The sequence below is a fragment of the Dunckerocampus dactyliophorus genome, chromosome 13, assembly GCF_027744805.1.
Source record: "Dunckerocampus dactyliophorus isolate RoL2022-P2 chromosome 13, RoL_Ddac_1.1, whole genome shotgun sequence".
NCBI lineage: Eukaryota > Metazoa > Chordata > Actinopteri > Syngnathiformes > Syngnathidae > Dunckerocampus > Dunckerocampus dactyliophorus.
In genome coordinates this window covers 12,370,371-12,389,618 of record NC_072831.1, presented here as the reverse complement: position 1 = coordinate 12,389,618, position 19,248 = coordinate 12,370,371, and the positions used below count along the sequence as shown (strand labels likewise).

The following is a 19,248-nucleotide window of genomic DNA, read 5'->3' as shown; positions in this document are numbered from 1 at the left end:
TTGTAAGACTATAAATAAGTGTTTGTGGGTGTCTGGAATAGATTATTTGGCTTTGCATTATTTGTTATGGGAAAAATTGATTGGGTTAAAGTACGTTTCGGTTAGAGTTGGACCTTTTGGAATGGATTAATGACGCTAACTTACTTACTTCTTACTGTCTCAAATTAGTAGTTTCTAATCAAATATCCTCACTACTTATTTACTACTAATATACTACAAATTTTCTACAAATTTATTACCTGCAAAGCATGCTGGGTAATTTTCTGCTGGGGAAGTGTGAGCGTGGGCTTCCATGCATGCATTGCAAGTTATAAATTTGTATAAAATTATTTTGTTGTTAGTCCGTAAGCGTCTATTCCGATGCCCGCATAGTCCGTGTGGCACAGTTACATTGTGTGTTCCACATGTATTACTTGTGTTATTTTTGGTTGCTCCATGAGTGAGGTAGGCATTTGGGTTGACATGATCCTGTTGCTCTGTTATTGTGAGTAAGGCTGTAAATATCAAGCTGATTGACTGCATAGAAAGAACACCTCCTCAAAGCAAGTTGAAGTAGCAAGTTTGTCTGGCTACTTCCTGTGCAACTTAAGCCACCCGAATGAGGATAAGCGGCATAGAAAAAGGATGGATGGATGGATGGCTATGCAAAAATAGTGGGTTTTCAAGAAAAAAATAAGATTGAAATGATAATGATAAAAAATCTGAGCATTTATAGGGTCGCAAATGCTGACTCGTGGTAATGTGGGTATCCATTATATATACAGTACACTTGATGCACGGCTGTGAGACCATGTGTACGTGCATTTTGTTGGTCATAATGAATGTGTTTCTTTGCAGCCAATAAGAGAGAGCCTGAAATCAAATTTGTTTTAAAACCAAGACCTCTGTTATGAATTCACCCATTTTATTTAAATTGTTTGTGTTTTTACTCATAGCATTTGACATACATTTTTAAAAACAATAAGAAGTCCTTAATGTACAGTTTTAGCAACCGCTCCAGGGAATAGTTAAGTTTCGATGTATAAGCAGCTATAAGGTTTCGTTAATGTCCCTCATTGTTACGATAACAATCTGCTGTGACTCATTTTCTAAATATGAGTGTGTGTCTGGCTGTGTGTTTGTGCCTCTGGCTCTTGTGTCCCTGCCTCATAACATGCATATATGAGTTACCTCATTACTTCCAGGCTCACATCAAATAGCATAAGTCAAGCACTTATAGGTCTTTTTTGAGCAATTAGTGTAGCTGCAGAAGAAAGCCCTAAACAGCCTCTGCAGGTAGACTGGTTTATAAAACGGTCAAAAATGTCATTTGCAATTAGTGTTTGGATTAGAAAGAGCTTTTCGTGGTGTGCAAAATGATTCATGAGGACTGATGGGACTTTCTTCAATCAGGCGTCATTACCTTATGTGTTTTGTCATTTTCAATTAGTTGCGGGCTTTTTAATTAGTCTTTGAACCTAATTTAATTACCAAACAAAAACTACATAGATTAACACGTGACTGCATGCATTTACATCAAAATGTATGTAAAATATGACCAGGCTTTTTATATTTTGCTATGCATGCACTTTTATAAATATATGTTCAGAAAGTGTTATAGTAGAGCAGGTGCACACACACACACGTTTCCGTCAGAATTCAATGAGGTAAAAGTGCACATTAAAAATACATGCAGAGACCTCTCAGACATGCACTTGTGCTGCTATTTCCTGTCAAATCCAGGTCAAAGCCTTTGAGCAGTCATCATCAAGTGCATTATTAATCACTTTCAAGTTTGCTCGACACTATGACACACAAAGAAGATATAATAAAATATAAAAATATATATTAAAAAAAAAACATACTCACAGCAAGGGCACAGTGAAAGTTGAGAGTTAATCCCTTTGTTTTGCCTGGGAAGTCCTCCGGGGGTCAAGTGTGGCTCCAACGATCATAACACAGTCAGAGATGAGAAATCCTGCTGACTGCACCCACGTCGGGAGGATGAATGTGACTGAGGGTAGGAGGATGGCGGAGAGGAGGCAAGGACCATGACAGCTCCACAGCATCCAACCAGGAGAAAAATCAAAAGTATCCTTAAGTTACGTTCAACATTGGAGTTAAAGGGGTGCTTTTCCTTGCATTGTCTTGATGAAGCATCTTCTTCTGCTGCTGCTGCCCCAGATGTAGTTGCTAAAGGACACAAAACGGAGCTGACACTACTTCACCGCCAGGAGAGTGAATTCCCACAGGGGGAAATGGTTCATCATGTTTCGGGACAGTGAGCATGCAGCTCGAAACCACACCGTGCATGTGAGAATAGAAGGATGGAGGGTGGGTGGAGATGAAAGAGGGCAGGGTGCCTTTTGAGGGGTGGTGTGCATTAGTGGGAAGTGTAGATAGTCAGACAAGTTAAGCCAAATCCTGCTTTGTGTACGACAGATGGGGAAAATAACTAACAGGCATTGCTGCAGAATCACAATTATCAACTGTGTCCAAGATATTGTTTGCAATAGCAATGGTTGTCTTTCAGTTTCTGAAACTCTCATGGTTTGTGTAGATTAGTTTTTACACCGGATGCCCTTCCGGACGTAACCATTTATCCGAGCTTGGGACCGGCACTAGAGAGCTCCAATAGATGGATGTTAAGGCACTGGCCAAGAATCACACCCTTGCCATCTGCACGACAGGCAGCAACACGTGCCATTACACTACCAGCGCATATAACTGGAGATGAATCCGAGTTTCCTTAATGTGAAATTGATATCAAAGCATAGGAATTGCATTTGCAATATGACATTATGTCACGATACAGCGATGATGCAATCATGGATATATTGGAAGAAAATCTGAACAAGGGAAAAGAAACCCATTAAGCATTCAACTGTCAATAAAATGAATTATATTATATTATATTATATTATAATATATTATATTATAAAATTAACCATATAAATCTCTTTATATAATTAAATTACACTTTTCTCTGAAAATATTTCCATAATAATAATGCAATTAAAAAAAGCACAAAAAAGGTGATTTAGTCAATTGACTAGGGGTGTCATCAAACACCCAACTCATGAGACGATGCACAAGACTGGGTCCACGAGAACGAGATTTTAACATTAATTTGAAGAGTACAATGAAAAAATATGACTGGACAAACAAACTTTTTCATTTAAAGGGATAGTTCGGATTTTTTGACATGAAGTTGTATGACATCCCCATCAGCAGTGTAGTGCATCAACTGTGACTTTCCCCCCCCCCTACACTTTGTCCCGTGAGCTGAGTTCTGGTCGTTTTTCAGTGTTGGCGGGGTCACTTCAGAAAAGCGTTTTTCTCCTCAAAATAATATGCGTTCAAAAATTGTATCACAAAACAGTTTTCCACGAAAAAGTCAGACCTCACAATCGATCGGCGTTATTTTCCCTCCGGTCGTATGACTGCGTGCTGCTGTCTGCGTATGTGTTCCTCAGTGTGTGGATCGTGTGTGTTTTTACATCCCACTCGCAAGCAGCTTGGCTCGTTCAAATGTTATAAGGGCCACTATTTTACATCTACTGTGTGTCACACACCCGATAAGTTCTACTCAAACCTAAACATCTCACACATCATATTGTACAATTGTATCGCATCTTATTTGGAGTAAATCCTATCGCATCAGGAGTTGCTTTATCATTTCTTAAATGTATCATTGGCACTGTATCAAAATGCACATTTAATAACCACCAACAAACTCCCTGCGCACTTTTTTATTTATGTGTCTGCACAAAAAGACATGAGGTGTAGGAGTGGCCCTTGTTATCTCCCCAGGTGGTGCTTGAACACGGTGTAGGCCAAGATGGCGTGGCAGTCTGTGCACCATAAAATACCCTCAGTACCTTTGTCCTCACATGGGGGAACACGGACATGGCCCAGGCAGATAAGAAGACTACTGGACTGACAGATGTTTTTGTGCGACAGAGTGTGAGATTGTGTGTGTGTGTGTGTGTGTGTGTGATTGTGCTAACCAGGGAATGATTCAGTGTGAATTAGGCGCTAGATCTGGACTGGATGGGAGTGAAGTCCTTGTTTGTTTTAATCCGGATGATGGCTGCTGATCTGCCCTATATGAGCTATATGAGCCGCAGTTTACCACCAATAATGTAGCGTAGAGTTATAGACTTCCACTCTATTAGTATAATCAATTTGGTGTGTTAGTCACAGACATTCACAAGGTCACTGGATTAGCAGATTTGACATAACGCTGTCATCTTACATAGGAATAATCTCATTCCATCTGACAAATGTTATACAATCACAATTACACCACAGTACTGAAACTCATTGTTTCTGCATTTGAATTGTTATTTCCTGGACATTTTAGCAACATATCACAGTGACCAGAATATAAAACAGCCTTGAATAAAAGGGTCTCTCCTGCGTCTCTCCAGGTTATTGGCGTACGGGAGTGACAGGAAGAAAAGCGCTAAGGGAGAAGTCATTTGGTGGCACATGCTGGGTTTCATGTAGGAATATACTGTAAGACGACCTGTCCTTTTCAGACTATTTTGGGGAAAAAATACCATCTTATCTTCAGGTCTAATCACAGTTTAAGTATAAAATATATCTCAGAAAGGTCAGCTCATCAATGACTGGATATTTACGTTGTAACTTTATTGAGAACGTGAAACACGGTAGCAGTTACAGAGCTACAATGTTGCCTCGTAAAATAAAATCAATTTTTCAAAAAGGAAAGTGAGAAAGGAGGGGAAAGAAAGGAAAAATAAGAAGACTGGATAGTACTACCAGGGCTGCATTGAATTGTAGTATTTAAAAACAGAAGTACAGTCGTCTCTCACCGTATTGCGGTTTGAATATCTCTCCCTCACTATATTGTTATGAGACATGCCGTTAGATTACGTTACCTTTCACACTGCATGGAGACTGGCTACTGAGCCAGCTGGGCCAAGCCGACGTGCCATGGCTGAGACAGACATGCCATGGCTGAGATTGAGTGGGGAAAAAAAAGGTTCTCCTCACATTCTGTGTGGAAGTGGTAAGTTTTTGTCTTTTTTGTCCTACTTCCCCACTCAGTTTGAAACACTTTCTTAAGTTTATAATAAGTAAATTGGAGAGGCTAATTAGTTAGCTTGGTAGCTTGCGATACTCGCGGCAGCCGTCTGTTATGTCCTTGCAGTGATCCCGTGGCTTGCGCAACGTGATGTAAACAAAGAATAATAGGAGTGTAAACGTGTCGGGGTGTTATTTCATGTCTACAGGGCTCTAAAAATGTTAAAACTTGTATTTAGAAAGTCAGAAACTGATTAAATTAAAAATAGTCTGTAAAATGTCAATGACGTGAATGAACGCCAAACTTTTTTCCCGTGCTGTCACCGCCATAATGAATAAATATAATCAACGATTTTACTTCTTCTGGCGGAAAACCACAGTGGCATAATGATATACGCATCGACCTGACATGGCAAAGAGCCCGTGTTTGACCCCTGGCTGAAACAAGATGATTCTTTTTCTCTGTTATTTTGTTCTAAATATAAATTACTGAACATTGTGTTTTCAATGTATTTGTATTACTCGAAAACATGCATATAACTAAATTGAGGTTCTAGTCAAATAGCATAAAAATAGCTTTTAAGGGTCAGTTAAGTTATAGAGATGTAGTGACCACAGCTGCCTAGAGGGCACAATGTGATTTATTTTCATGGGGCCCAGAATTCCTGGCGGCGCCCTGTTGGTAAAACTCTACATCGTTTTGAGTAGGTTTCCTTGTTGCATGTTGGGAATGTGGCAGAGTGGTTAGCATGTTGGGCACACAGTCAGGAGATCGGGAAGACCTGGGTTCGAATCTCCACTTGGGCATCTCAAGTTTGCATGTTCTCCCCGTGCGTGCGTGCGTGGGTTTTCTCCGGGTTCTCCAGTTTCCTCCCACATTCCAAAAACATGCATGTTAGGTTACTTGATGACTCTAAATTGTCCATAGGTATGAATGTGAGCATGAATGATTATCTATAAGTGCCCTGCACTCAGTCCAAGGTGTACACCGCCTCTCGCCGAAGTCAGCTGCACCTGTGATCCTAATGACGATAAACGGCATAGAAAATTGATGGATGGAAGTTGGGAATGTCCTAAGTCTGCCTTTCCCTGAATAAAACATGTGTTTCCGACATTGTGGGAGAGGCCATTTTCTGTCCCCCAGCGTACAAAGCACAGAATGCTCGGGTGAATTTGGAGTGACTCTCCGACCTTAGAAATGACCTTCAGGGTGAATAAACAAAAAAAGCCCACATACCCACAAGCGCCAAGTGTCCCAGTACTTCTGATCCTATAGGTTAAAATGGTTTAGAGCGTATTGAGTACGTATAAACGTGCAAAGCTGGTTATCAGTCACACATATTTCATATTGATAGCCATCCCTTGCAATGATGTGCCCACTAAGCCACAGTTACATGTCAGCAACATGACTGATGCGCTTCATGAACTCTGTTGAGTGGAGATCTCTCCATGACCACCCACTCTCACAGTCAACGTAGCGCCGCATCCACATAAAGCACACCTGCCCTCACATCATCACCGTGGAATCGCTGACATGCACAAAGTCTGCACCTCAGTCGTATTTTCATGTGACGCGCACACAACAGCAATCACGCTGTGACTTTACAGCCATGCTCCCATTGATTATTTGTGCTTTATTGATTAAATCACAAACGTGCATTGGAAAAATGACAACCTTTAGCACCATTAACTTTATAATTGAATGTGATATTCGATTACCTGCATGCATGAATTTTATAAGGCACTGTGTAGGCATACAGGATTACATACAGCTGTTGTGTACAGGTTAAAGCCCGATCACCGTATGTTGATCAGTCAGCTATGGATGACATCTGTCCACAGTCCACAGGGGCCTGTTTATCTCCTGACCCAATTGTGCACCCACACGGCCCTACATGGTACAATTCCTATACATTACCTTGACTATTTGCATTTTCCAAAATCCTAAATAGAAAAAAATACAGCAATATTACTCCAAATCAAAATTAGCGTTGTATGACTGGGCTGGAATACATTGCAGTATCCTTTCATTTATGCCACAATGGGATTTCAGGAGAGATGCGGAATTTCTGTTGGATCCAAGGGAACAAAAATGTAACAAGATTCTACATAAGCACAACAAATTACCATCTAATATGATTAGATTAGAGCTATAAGCATCTTAGCATGTTTGATGGTAAATTAGTTAATTCGTTAGTTAAATTGTACATGTAATTGGTTTTCAAAAATAAATTAATAAATCATGCTGTATCGTGGACAAATATGGCCTATTATTAATCGAAACATAGGCATATTTAAGGTAATCTTACATTATTTACCTAAAGTATGCATTCTAAAGCATAAAAATGTAGAAATGACTAAAATGCAAATATAAGGCATTCAAAAGCCACATTCAGTGTTAGTTCATGTCTAGAGGGCTCTAATAGTGTTAAAAAATGTATTAGTAAGGTCGTAAACAGGTTTTCAATGCTCTAATTACGAAAAAATTTCATTTATAAATAAAGAATCCTACTGTAACTAAGTCAGGCCTGGAACCAATTAACCACAATGAACGAGAGATTACTTGATAGATTTTATTAATTTCATTTAAATGAATGAACATTTTCAAATTCATGAATTTAATAATGTATTTTAGTAATAATTACATTTGAATGGAATTTCTAACTTCAATGAACTCCTTCAATGATTCATTGTAATAATACTGTAATTACATTAAATTCATTCTGTATTTAATTTACAATTCAAGCAAACTGAATGAATGGCTTTAAAATCATCTTTTTCCGGTGAATTTAAATGAAAACATTTATTTCCATTTAATTTCAAGTGAATAAATGTATTCATGTGTTATTATTAATATTATTATTATTAAATGCATGCAATTAAATAATTTTATGTAGTTATTTAACAATTTCATTTACATGAAGAATATATTTAGAAACATGTTTTTCCATGTTGAATTCATATGTCAGTTTCTTCTCATTTATTACCATTTTATAAATAATAGATTTAATAAAGTGATTCAAATAAATGAAATATATGTGTATTTAATTTATCTCATTATATTTTCTTGATGTAATAGATGTATCATCGTTGTATGAATTATGTTACATCCTTGAAAGACTATGCAGCCATCCCAAATAATCCCAAAAATTATTTGAGAACAAAAAAAACGTCGAAACAAAGTTGCATGCAAACATTACAACAGAAGCACATTGTGTGACCTTGGCAGAGATAATAAAAAGGTCAGGTTGTAATCAGTGTAGTCTGCCCCCTGCTGTCCCCTCGGCATGACAGTTCCCTTTGCAAACATGACTGCCTTCTTTTGAACCGCGTTCAAATATTAGCTTTTGTGTGAGACTTACAGAGCATGTGGCCTAATTAGCTGCGTATTCCTCAACACTACAAACACACATTTCTGATTGGCCAAATTAGAGATTAGCCTCCATCACTGCAAATGAAAAGGAGTGGCTAAAATAAGAATCAATGAGTCACTCCGGAGTTGCCTTAATCTCGTTGATTGTGCACCGCCTCAGAAATTGACTTGTCTGAATTGTTTGCCTCTCCAAAGCTGTCATGTCTCCTTTTTTTCAGGTTCAGTGTAGCCCACAGCAACACCTCCTCTTTGACACAAGGATTTCCTGTCGTACAATATCTTGTTCTGTACAAGCTAGTAGACTTATAACCCATTTATGATGCACATTTTATTCCTGTACACAGCATATCGCAATATGTGATACATAATGTGAATATATAATATAATTATATAATATATATAATTTTTATATATAATTTTTTCCTTTTTTTTTTTTTTTTTTAATAAATCGTTGTGACTGAAAGTGTCCAGTGACCCGGTTCGGTCCCACGACCCCGGTGGTTGAGGACCCCTGCTTGATATGACAGGACTACTGGGCTGATCTTAAGGACCGACTGCAAAAAAGCTAGCAAGCAAAGATCCGCCATATAGCAGTACTAGTCACTTGTTTATGAGGACCTATTGCAAAAAAAGCATTAATCATAGATCCACTATGTCAGGGGTCCCCAACCGCCAGGGTCCCAGGAAACATTCATGTGATAAAAAAAAAACACTTAAAAAAATGTAAATAACTACATCGAATTTTATGTAAATGAATAACTATTTTGGAAATATGGGCCATTATTTTATTTTAAAAATAATATACAGTTGCAAATCCCATAGTTTTTTGGGAGGGATTTATATTTACGTTTACAAGCGGCAACCCGTCCCACACTTTGTTCGACAGTCCTTGAACAAATCATCGTGCGTGTGCTAAATTTCTCCCATGCTGCAGAGACTACTATACAGATAGACTACTATACTGTATTCCTCCCGTTTTTGTTTCACCTCATAGTTGGTCCCAAATGCTGATACTATGTGGGCATGCATAAAGGTAAATTTTGATGATGTTATTGAGTGCTAATGTGCATATTTGCTGGTGTACAAGTTCAAGTGAATTCATGCTAGCACACTGCCTTTTACCACACACATCAAACAACGACGTATAATCTTCTCTCTGAAAAATAAACTCCAGGCTCGTACTGGTGGATGGTGGGTCTGTATTCATTTTATGTTGTTACTGTCTTAGTTTTACACAATACATAATAAATAAGACACATTAGAAAATATAACGTAGGAGCCCCCACCCCGTTCTGCTGGAGATTTGTGGGAATACGAGCCAGTCCGTGGGTCAAAAAAACGTTGGTGACCACCGCTCTATGTGACAGGAGTGCTTTGCTTCAAGACGTACTGTAAAAACACTCGTCAAAGATTTTTATATAACACAACTACTGGGCTGATTTTAAGAACCTCCTGCAAAAAGCTGTGGTCAAACATTTTCTATTTGACAGCAGCAAAGATCCACTGTATGACAGGACTACTCAGCTGTTTTCAATGATTTACTGCAAAAAAAAAAACAAAAACATTATTTAAAGATAATACTGTATGTCCGGAGTGTGCTGCTGCCTTTTTAAGAACCTACTGCAAAAAACACCAGTCAAAGATAATAGTAATGGACCCAAGATTGAGGTAAACTGACAGAATCATGGCTGCCAATTTGCACGTAGGGCTTCTCCGATCACCACCAAACACGATTTGACCTGATTTGGCCCACAGAACGCCAGCTGAGAAGCCCTGGAATAAAGAGTAGCTATGAATAATATCTTGAAGAAAAAAAATCCTGTGTTGTCTGTTCAGATGAATTGAATGAGGTTCCATAAATATCTGTCAATGGTATTTATATCTGTTTGAGAATAAGAATAAATTCTATCCCAGTAGAATAAGAACACAGTTTAGACAAGCACATCCAAGATAAGCACACTTATCATCTTCCATTAAGCTGCCAAAGATGCTGTGTCGCCATCCACTGCTGCCTCAGTCTCAATCTTATCAGCTGCTGCCAAATTTCCACTGAGGGAAGAGAAAAATGGAACACCTTTTCAAAGCGGAGACACTCAGTCTGACCCCAAATTGCAAAACAGCAAGAAAGACAGAATAAATGGTTTAATATCTGATCTGGATCTTTCTGTCTGGACTTATGTGCATGTCACCTGTGTGACGTCCATGGCGGTGATGCATCATCACAACAGGTAACAGACAGGAAGCTGAAATCTAACCAATCATATTCATTAAAGAAGCTGAGCTTTGTGCTCCATGCAGCCTGAAAGTGGTGCAGCCCAGTGGGGCAAATGTGTGAGCTAATACATCTTATGAGAGATGACTTCTCTCCTGCAAGGGCATGTTCTCTGCTTGCTAAGACAGTGGTGGATAGAAGACATTTCAGTGTGTAGAATGGAGATAATCCAAACAATCTAGCAAAGATGGATTATTGAGATACCGTCTGTTTCTGACTTGAATGGATATCATCTGTATCCAAACGATGCAAGAAAGTGACAAAAGACTGTAAGAAGTTGGGGTTTGTTTGTCTTTGGGGTTTTTTTTGTTGCTTTTTGTTCCCAGATTTTGGTAACTTCAGGAAAACATCTTCTCAAACTGTGGTGCGAGTACCACTGGTGGTATGCAGGCTCCATCTACTGGTATACAGGAATGCCAGAGTTTCTTTTTAAATAAAAATAACATCAGAGACATACAGCGGAATCTTGGTTTGCCTACTCCTCGGTTACGTGTTTTTCGGTTTACGTCAAAAAACATTTTCCACTTACTCCAGTGTACGATATGTCGTGCGCCTTGTCATATTATTAATACACTGTGAGTCCAACTGTGTTCTTTATGTATTTTTATCATTTTATAATGTATCATTGTGTATTTTTTAATCACAAAATGTCCCTGATATCAGCCTATTAGCATGCTCTCAAAATGGAAACCGAAGCTGGAAGTCATTGTCCTCCAGCTCCATCACCTGTCTATGATGTCATCAGCGGTTGATTCGGTAGTTCTTTGCTAACACACTTAGAACACAACAAAGTATCTGCTTTTTTTATTGATCACAGCTGCAAAATAACCATATACGGAGCCAAAGAAAGTTGCAAGTGCCAGCATTTTGATAAAGAAGGTGAGAAACACTGTTGAATTCAAGAAATAACTCCTAGCAAAGTACGAAGGTGTAATCTGTGTGGATATCTCTTCTTCTGATGACAGCTCGTCATCGCCTTCTTTGTCAACAATCAAGTAGTGGTGCACCGATTACAATTTTCTGGCCAAGCACCGATTAATGCAACCGGTGAATGCTGGAGCTAGTAAAGTTTGAGCTGAGCCAAATGCAATGAATGTAAATAGAACGGCTCGGAGATTAAGGGTGCAAGCAAGTCCAAATATGTACATGTTTCGATTTGACAAATCTTAAGTAACTTTGATCAAATGTAGAATTACTACAGATTCTGCTTGGACATTAACACGGCGCTGCAGCTGTCCAACCCTGATGGAAACAACAGCCACACCGGACTCGCTGAGGCTGACACTGGGAACGCAAGGTAGGTTGAACTACAAGGTTTAAACTGTATCCATCCAGCCATTTTCTATACCGCTTGTCCTCACTAGGGTCGCAGGGGTATGCTGGAGCCCATCCAAGCTGACTTCGGACAAGACGCGGGGTACACTTTGGACTGGTCGTCAGCCAATCGCAGGTTTAAAGTGTGTGTCAAGCACTTCATGTTCAGTTCCAATAATGCCTCACGCACTGCCACTTCCATATTATACTGTGATTGGCTTCTGGCTGCCCTGTTCTCACGAGACAGCTTTTCGCTAAACAAGAAATCTTGTCACGTTTTAATCTTGCAAGATCTCATAACACGAGCCGACACAGATTTTTATTATATTTTCTTTATAACTGACAGCATGCACCTTCAATGTTCCAATCTTATTTGGTTGAAAAACTGTGAACAATACAAACTTGAGGTAGTCATCTCAAGTAGAAATGAGAATGTTCTCTTGTACATATTTTTTTTTTTTGCGACGTAGTAACGTGTTATTGTTGTTGTGTACTTACCGAGCAATGGAATACACACATCCTCAGTCAATTTTAATTCATTTGTGAATACATAAATGATGTTCTGGTGTTAAAATGCGGCCGTTTGATACGTGTGTCTTCTTCGAGAACATGCTGCCATTTATTAGGTTCAGGTTTTATTGTATCCATATACTTTAAAATATGACTTATTTCACCTTCTGTAACTTTAATTTGTGTCCTTGTTGGTGTAAACGTTGACTCCCTCCCTTTTTTTGTGAATGGAATGTTGTTAGGAGCTCCGCCATGATATAGGTACCAATACATGGTACCTGTGAGTCGGTGCTCGGTACTACAGACAGAATTCGGTCGGTCCCTATAAAAGTACCATTTTCGGTACCCATCCCTACAAACATGCCATTTTTATATGATTTGATGTCGAGATTGATAGTCGAATCAGACTCCTCCAAATCGAATAGTCGATTATTCTAAGACACTTTTAATATACAGTATATACTTTCTGTACTTCAATTTATGTATCTATCAAAATAATATCACTTTTGGAGCAGTGGGTATGCATTTGTAAGCTATTGTGGATATAATAAAGCCTTTTGGCAAAGCAGTAGATATGAAAAGTCTAAATTAAGCTTTCAAAATGCAGACCTGACCTGATTTATGAGCTATGACAATGTAACCAAAGGAAAAAAAAAACATCCATTCTTCATGAGTCATCGCTATCAAAACGCTTTTTGTGGACTACATGGTGACTCATTCCCTTTTTCCACCTCTTGTTCATCTTTTCTGTCACATTCCATCTGTCTTTAGCTTTTACTTCCTTCCATGTGTTTGTCTTCATTCCTTGGAAAGCATCCTCAGTCAGCAGCATCCATTAGTGGGATGTCCTACTTATTCCCTCTACAGGAAAGTCAGAAAACATCTACAAAGCTTCTGTTCTGGGACCAGATTCTTTGGACAAATGTCACTTGGTAACTTGTATCAAAATGATAGGAAGCAAAGCTCATGATCCAAAGCATACCACGTCATGTTGAGGCAGTGTTATAGCTTCCCTGCTGCCCCCACGACCTGGACCCGGATAAGCGGAGGAAAATGGATGACTGGATGGAAGGGATAGTTTGGATTTTTTGACATGAAGTTGTATGACATCCCCATCAGCAGTGTAGTGTATCAACAGTAAGTATGTTTACATGCAGTCAAATAACCCTATCATAAAAGGGAATATTAGCAATTACCTGGTTGCACACAGCCATGTAAACACCAATAAGCCTTTTGAAAAACCCAAATACTGTATTATCCTTGGGTTACTCCTTTTCTAACCCGAAAACTGGGTCATGTATATGCCTATTAGGATATCCCAACCAAAGTATTCGGGAAACCCGAATACTGACTGCATGTAAACGTAGTGAGTGACTCCCGTGAGCCCAGTTCTGTTGGGATTTCGGTGCTGAGGAACGAGTTCCAGTTAGTTGCTGGAGTCACTTAAGTAAAGAGTTTGGTTGCTCAAAGCAAGATGCGTTCAAAAGAGTAATACATTTGCGTCACAAAAATCTTCCTCGAAAACATCAGACCTCACAAAACGCTTGGCGTTACTTTTCTCTTTCGTTGTATCACTGCGCACCGTCACCTGTCCCTTGTTGGGTATGTGATGAAGACGGCTGCGACGCTCCGCATCTTCACCTTCTGCGCGAGCGTCGCCGCCATCTTGCTTACGTTGTTCCACAGCGGAACTCTAGGTGCTTAAAGAGGCCGAATAAAACAATAAAAAATAATACATTGACTCGAAAGAAGAAATATTAATTAACCTTTTAGAAGACACTCAGTGAACACCTAAAAATTGACATTTTAAAATAAAAATTGTAGTAAACCTTTTTACATAATTTAGACAGTTAAACATGCTTTTAAATCTACCGATAAACCACTATAATCCACTTTTATTTCATAATATTTATTTTTCCTTATCATAGTCATTGTTATCATTTATTTGCTGTTTGGCTGCTTTTTTGCCGCAATGTAAGGTGTCCCTTTTAACTAACTTACCATATATAATAATTACACTACATTGCCAGCTACAATCCTCATCAAAATTTCAAGACCAGTTGAAAAATTACAAGAATTGACATTTTGCATTGTTGGATCTTAAGGAGGTTCTAAGTAGAGCTTCAAAATGCAAAAACAAGACATGGCAGTGAGACAAAAAACATATTTGAGTAAGTCATTTCTTGCAAACAACCATTCAAGTGAAATAGGCTGTTTAAGTTAAAGACATTTTTGTATGCTTAAGTTTAAAATGACGGATGAACGCGCTGTGAGCTTTGCTTCTGCAGCTCAACAATTCAAAGAGAGAAAGCTTGTTTGCCTTTGCCATCAACAGATGCCTGACAGAAAATGAATGAATGGAATCCACATTTTTGCCAAGATTTTGGCTTTTAAAGGCTGTGGTCTTCAGTTTTTGATCAGCTCATGAACAGGCTGTTTCACTCTAGTGCAGTGGTTCTCAATTATTTCCTGTCATGCCCCCCCCAGGGCACAAAAATGTTTTCACACCCACACAATTTAAAACACTATTGAGAAACTGATCATATCTATTTATTTATCTGTACTGTGCAGACGGAAATTGAAACTGAAGCCAGGAAAATGCGACAAAATGGAGAGCTGTGAAGCATACGAGCGTATTCAAGAGTCAAACTGCATGTTGAGTACGATAAATTTGTACATGTTGGCAGGTCTGCACCAACATTGACAGTACTCCCTGCCTCTCACACCTCCCTGACAGCTCACCGCGCCACCCCCAGGGGGGCCCGCCCCACTATTTGAAAAGCACTGCATTAATGTTTGCAATACATTGCTTACTCAATTTTTTTTGTTGTTATCTCGCTCCCATTTCTTCTTTTTGCATTTTAAAGCTCTGCTTAGACCCTCCTTAAGATCCAAAAGTGCAAAATGTACATTTTTCAACTGGTCTTAAAATTTGGATCAGGAATGTATATACAGTACAACTTCAAGTCAGTTATTTTCCATGTTTCACATGGTTTGAACAGAAATGGGAGTTAAATATGACATTTGATCTAGCCCACCTAACTGCCTATTTGGCTTTTATTTTCGTCATAGAAAAAGGCCAGTGCATTAAAGGTGGTCACATTGTGAGTTGTCACCCACACTGCAACGCAGCATTTGTGCAGACCCAAACAAGAGCAACATTTGGGGTCTTTTGAAGACAGCTTCTTTTGTGTCGAGGCCTCATGCCGTCTAATGAGCTGCCTCATTATTGGAGCTGTGCAAAGACTGGACGCCGCATGACGGTGGGGCGAACTGCACTGGGCACTGTGGAGCCACAAATGACAGCAGCTTAGCCCCTCACTGAGACCACCACAGGCCCTCGCTAATAACCACACTAAACTGTACATTTGTTTGGCTCGTATTATTTTATAGCTTCCAGCTGGATGTGAGAATGTTGGATGTGACAGTGATGTTATTTGGCAGGCATGCTTAAGAGGAAAATAAAGGTTACTGTACCCGAGGTGTTTTTTTAATTCGCAGGGGGAAAGCTTAAAAACATATCAGCAGCAGAATTAAATTAATTCTACTCGAGGCTGCTTAATTCAGACAAACATTTGCCTTTTGTTGCTGTGCTTACTTGACTGTGTTATTTCAAAAAGCACACACTTTTCATCCGTTGCTGTGCGCATTGATACATGAATTAACCTCATTTTTATTATCCTAGAAGCTCCTACAAAAACGGCATGAAAAAAGTGTGACTATATCGCATTCCAGTGCTCCTTTGAACTTTTTAACCAACCTTGCATCGCTCACTTTGATTTCATGGTTTGTACACTGACTATGTAAATGACAGACATTCATTCATTCATATGGAGAGAAAACCATTCAACCGTAGAAATGGAACAATGTAGTACTTGTGTTCAAGCTAAAGGTTACACAGAAATGCTCATCTAATTAGTACGCACTGCAGCTAATTAATAGTTAACACAAAGCATCCATGTGGACAAAACCCTGTCCATAATCCTTATACAGTATGCATGGTCTGGAAGAGGTCAACAAATTCACATACCTTGGAAGTGTAATCACTGAGGATGGTGGGACAGAAGAGGATGTCATGAAGTACATGCAGGCTTTTCGTCTCCAGGAAAAGTTCTGATACTTTGTTGCAAAAGTCTGATGACCTCCTGGTGAGCTTGGGTATATAATCTTCCATCTTGGCAGTCAAATTCATTCATTCACTCAGCACAGAATGAAAATGCCTTGATGCTAAGTAGTGCTACTGCTGTCAAAAAAAAAACAAAAAAAACAGCTAGCTCTTCCTCTATGGAAAAATAGCAGTGACAGGCACCTTCCAGGTCACCTATGCCTGACCCCTTCAGGATGCAGTGGTATTGCAAGTGCCTCCCGTTCTGTGTACTTTATTGTCCGATTAGGAAAAATAATGATGTCATACTTACATGACAGACTTTACACAGGCTGTAGAAAGTCCTGGTGGAGAAAACAAATGTTTCTGCGACGTTATATTATTGGCTACAAGCTGACAAATACCACTTGACTAACACAAACTGGCAGATGCTATAAGCCAACTGAGTGTGCAGTGTGATGGTAGGCAGGCACGCTTGCGACAGCCTCACTTGATCAGGGAAAGTGCAAAATCTGTGATTTTTACTTAAGAAAATGTTCAAAACAATTGGAATCAGGCAGAAAATACAATGAGAATATAGTTCAATGGACAAATATTAATATTTGTTTTATATCATCATTATTTGTTTGTTTTTTTTAATTCATCAGGACCGGTGTGGCTGTCCCTTACCTGCCTCTCCTGCCTACACGTCACTGACTTTCATCAACCGCTGCATCCTTGCATCGAGACGCACCCTTGGGATCATCTGGTCACATAGAATTAACAACACTGACCTGTGGGAAAGCACCAAACAGAAAACAGTGGCAGTGAGACTAATGAGGAGAAAGTGGAGCTGGATTGGTCACAGTCTCAGAAAAAACAAAATGGCAATAACCAAACAGGCATTAACCTGGAGCCCACAGGGCAAGTGATGCAGAGGAAGGCCTAGAAACACCTGGAGAAGGAGCACAGAACAAGAAATGAAAAAGATGCAAGTGACATGGACCCAGCTGGAGAAGACGGCAAAAGACAGAAGTGGATGGAAACGTTTCATCAATAGCCTGTGCGCTGTAAAGGCCTAAGTAAGTGTAAGTAAATAATCCTTATAGCTCTCTCTAGTAATTAGAATCTTCTTTTATTGGCATTTCTACATAAAACCTCTGGTGCTACAGTATCTCACAAAATTGAGTGCATTCAGCAAACATTTTTACTACAGTGAATGAATTCCTGTGCAGTTTAACATTAAGAGCGTGTGTTCACGCTGCACTGCGGTGAAAAGAAAGCTCTCATCTTACTTAAACAAGCTACTAGGCCACATGCTAATCCAATCTCTCTCAGTTCACATTTCATTGGCTGAGCTGCAGCGTGCTTATGTGTGCGGGGGTCTGCTAGGGTGGGGGGTGAAAATGATGACAAGCTGATTCACCTCTTTACGGCAGTATTTTTCCCACTAAGTATTTGCCGTATGTCCATCGATAGTGGCAGGTGAGTGTTTATTTACTCAGTTGCAGTGAGTACCAGGAATGCATTAGAGGTGAAGTGTTCATTACTATTTGTGTAAGAACATCACTTTAGGAAGACTGAACTGGTTGTAGGCGATATGAGCCTTCTCCCGGTCTGCATTATTCATATGGACTAGGTCTCAGCCATCAAGCTCCGCCCCTCATCACACAGTTCACAGTGGCTGTCCAGCAAAGTGGACAAACAGTAGGAATTTCCACTGCAGTTTCCCTTGTGAATCCGAGTTGGTGGATTTATGGTGCGCGTCCATCAAAACCAAGCACACATTGACACATCCCCCTGCTGTGTTGAGAGAGGAGCATGTGTTGATGGTGCGGCATCTAATAAAGGACGATTAAGGAAGTGACAGTTGGTTTGTGGACCTGAAATTGGTCAGCCACCAGTCAGTGAAATAGTAACACTGCGTATTACCAGTGCCACCCGGTTTTATAATTTGCAGCAAATCCATTCACGTAAATATATAGAACAATAATATTTTGTCATCATTTTTTTACAAATAAACAATATTTATTCAGACTATAGGCTCCAGCATATCCGCGACCCTAGTGAGGACAAGCGGTATAGAAAGTCGATGGATGGATGGATGGATGGATGGATGGATGGATGGATGGATGGATGGATGGATGGATGGATGGATGGATTCAGCATCACATCAGCATTCACAGGCCCCCGCAAATTTACAGATTATTGGTCAAAAATGTGTTTTTCTGCAGAAAACACATCTCATTCATTATATCCATCCTTTCGTTTTCTATGCCGCTTATCCTTGTTAGGGTCGCAGGTGTGGGCTGGAGCCTATCCCAGCTGACTTCGGGCAAGAGGCGGGGTACACCCTGGACTGGTCGCCAGTCAATCGCAGGGAGCATATAGACAAACAAGCATTCACTCTCACATTCACGCACGGGAAGACCATGCAAACTCCACACAGAGATGGCCAATGGAGATTCAAACCCGATCTCCTGACTGTGTGGCCAACATGCTACCCACTCAGCCACCGTGCGGCCCTCATTCACTATATGTTGGTAATAATTTATAAATATGTGATAATACAGGTCATATGTACAGCATCCATGTCCCTTTGTTAAGAAGCGTGTTTACATGGACTTGTGTGTTTATGCTTCACAGACAATGGTCATTTGTCAA

The 19,248-nt window shown here is 39.7% G+C and overlaps 1 protein-coding gene across 4 annotated transcripts in view; it reads right to left on the bottom strand.

Moving 5' to 3' along the window:
• The window catches only part of chrm5a (cholinergic receptor, muscarinic 5a), a 28,600-nt gene extending 11,871 nt beyond the window's left edge, over positions 1-16,729 (bottom strand). For 2 of the 4 annotated variants that reach the window (XM_054796980.1, XM_054796983.1), the window contains exon 1: positions 1,849-2,255. The gene's annotated coding sequence lies outside the window, so the exon portion shown is untranslated. Of the gene's footprint in view, positions 1-1,848; positions 2,256-16,530 lie in introns of those variants that run through there. The other 2 variants (XM_054796981.1, XM_054796982.1) reach the window with 2 other exon arrangements.
• Positions 16,730-19,248: the final 2,519 nt, after the last annotated feature.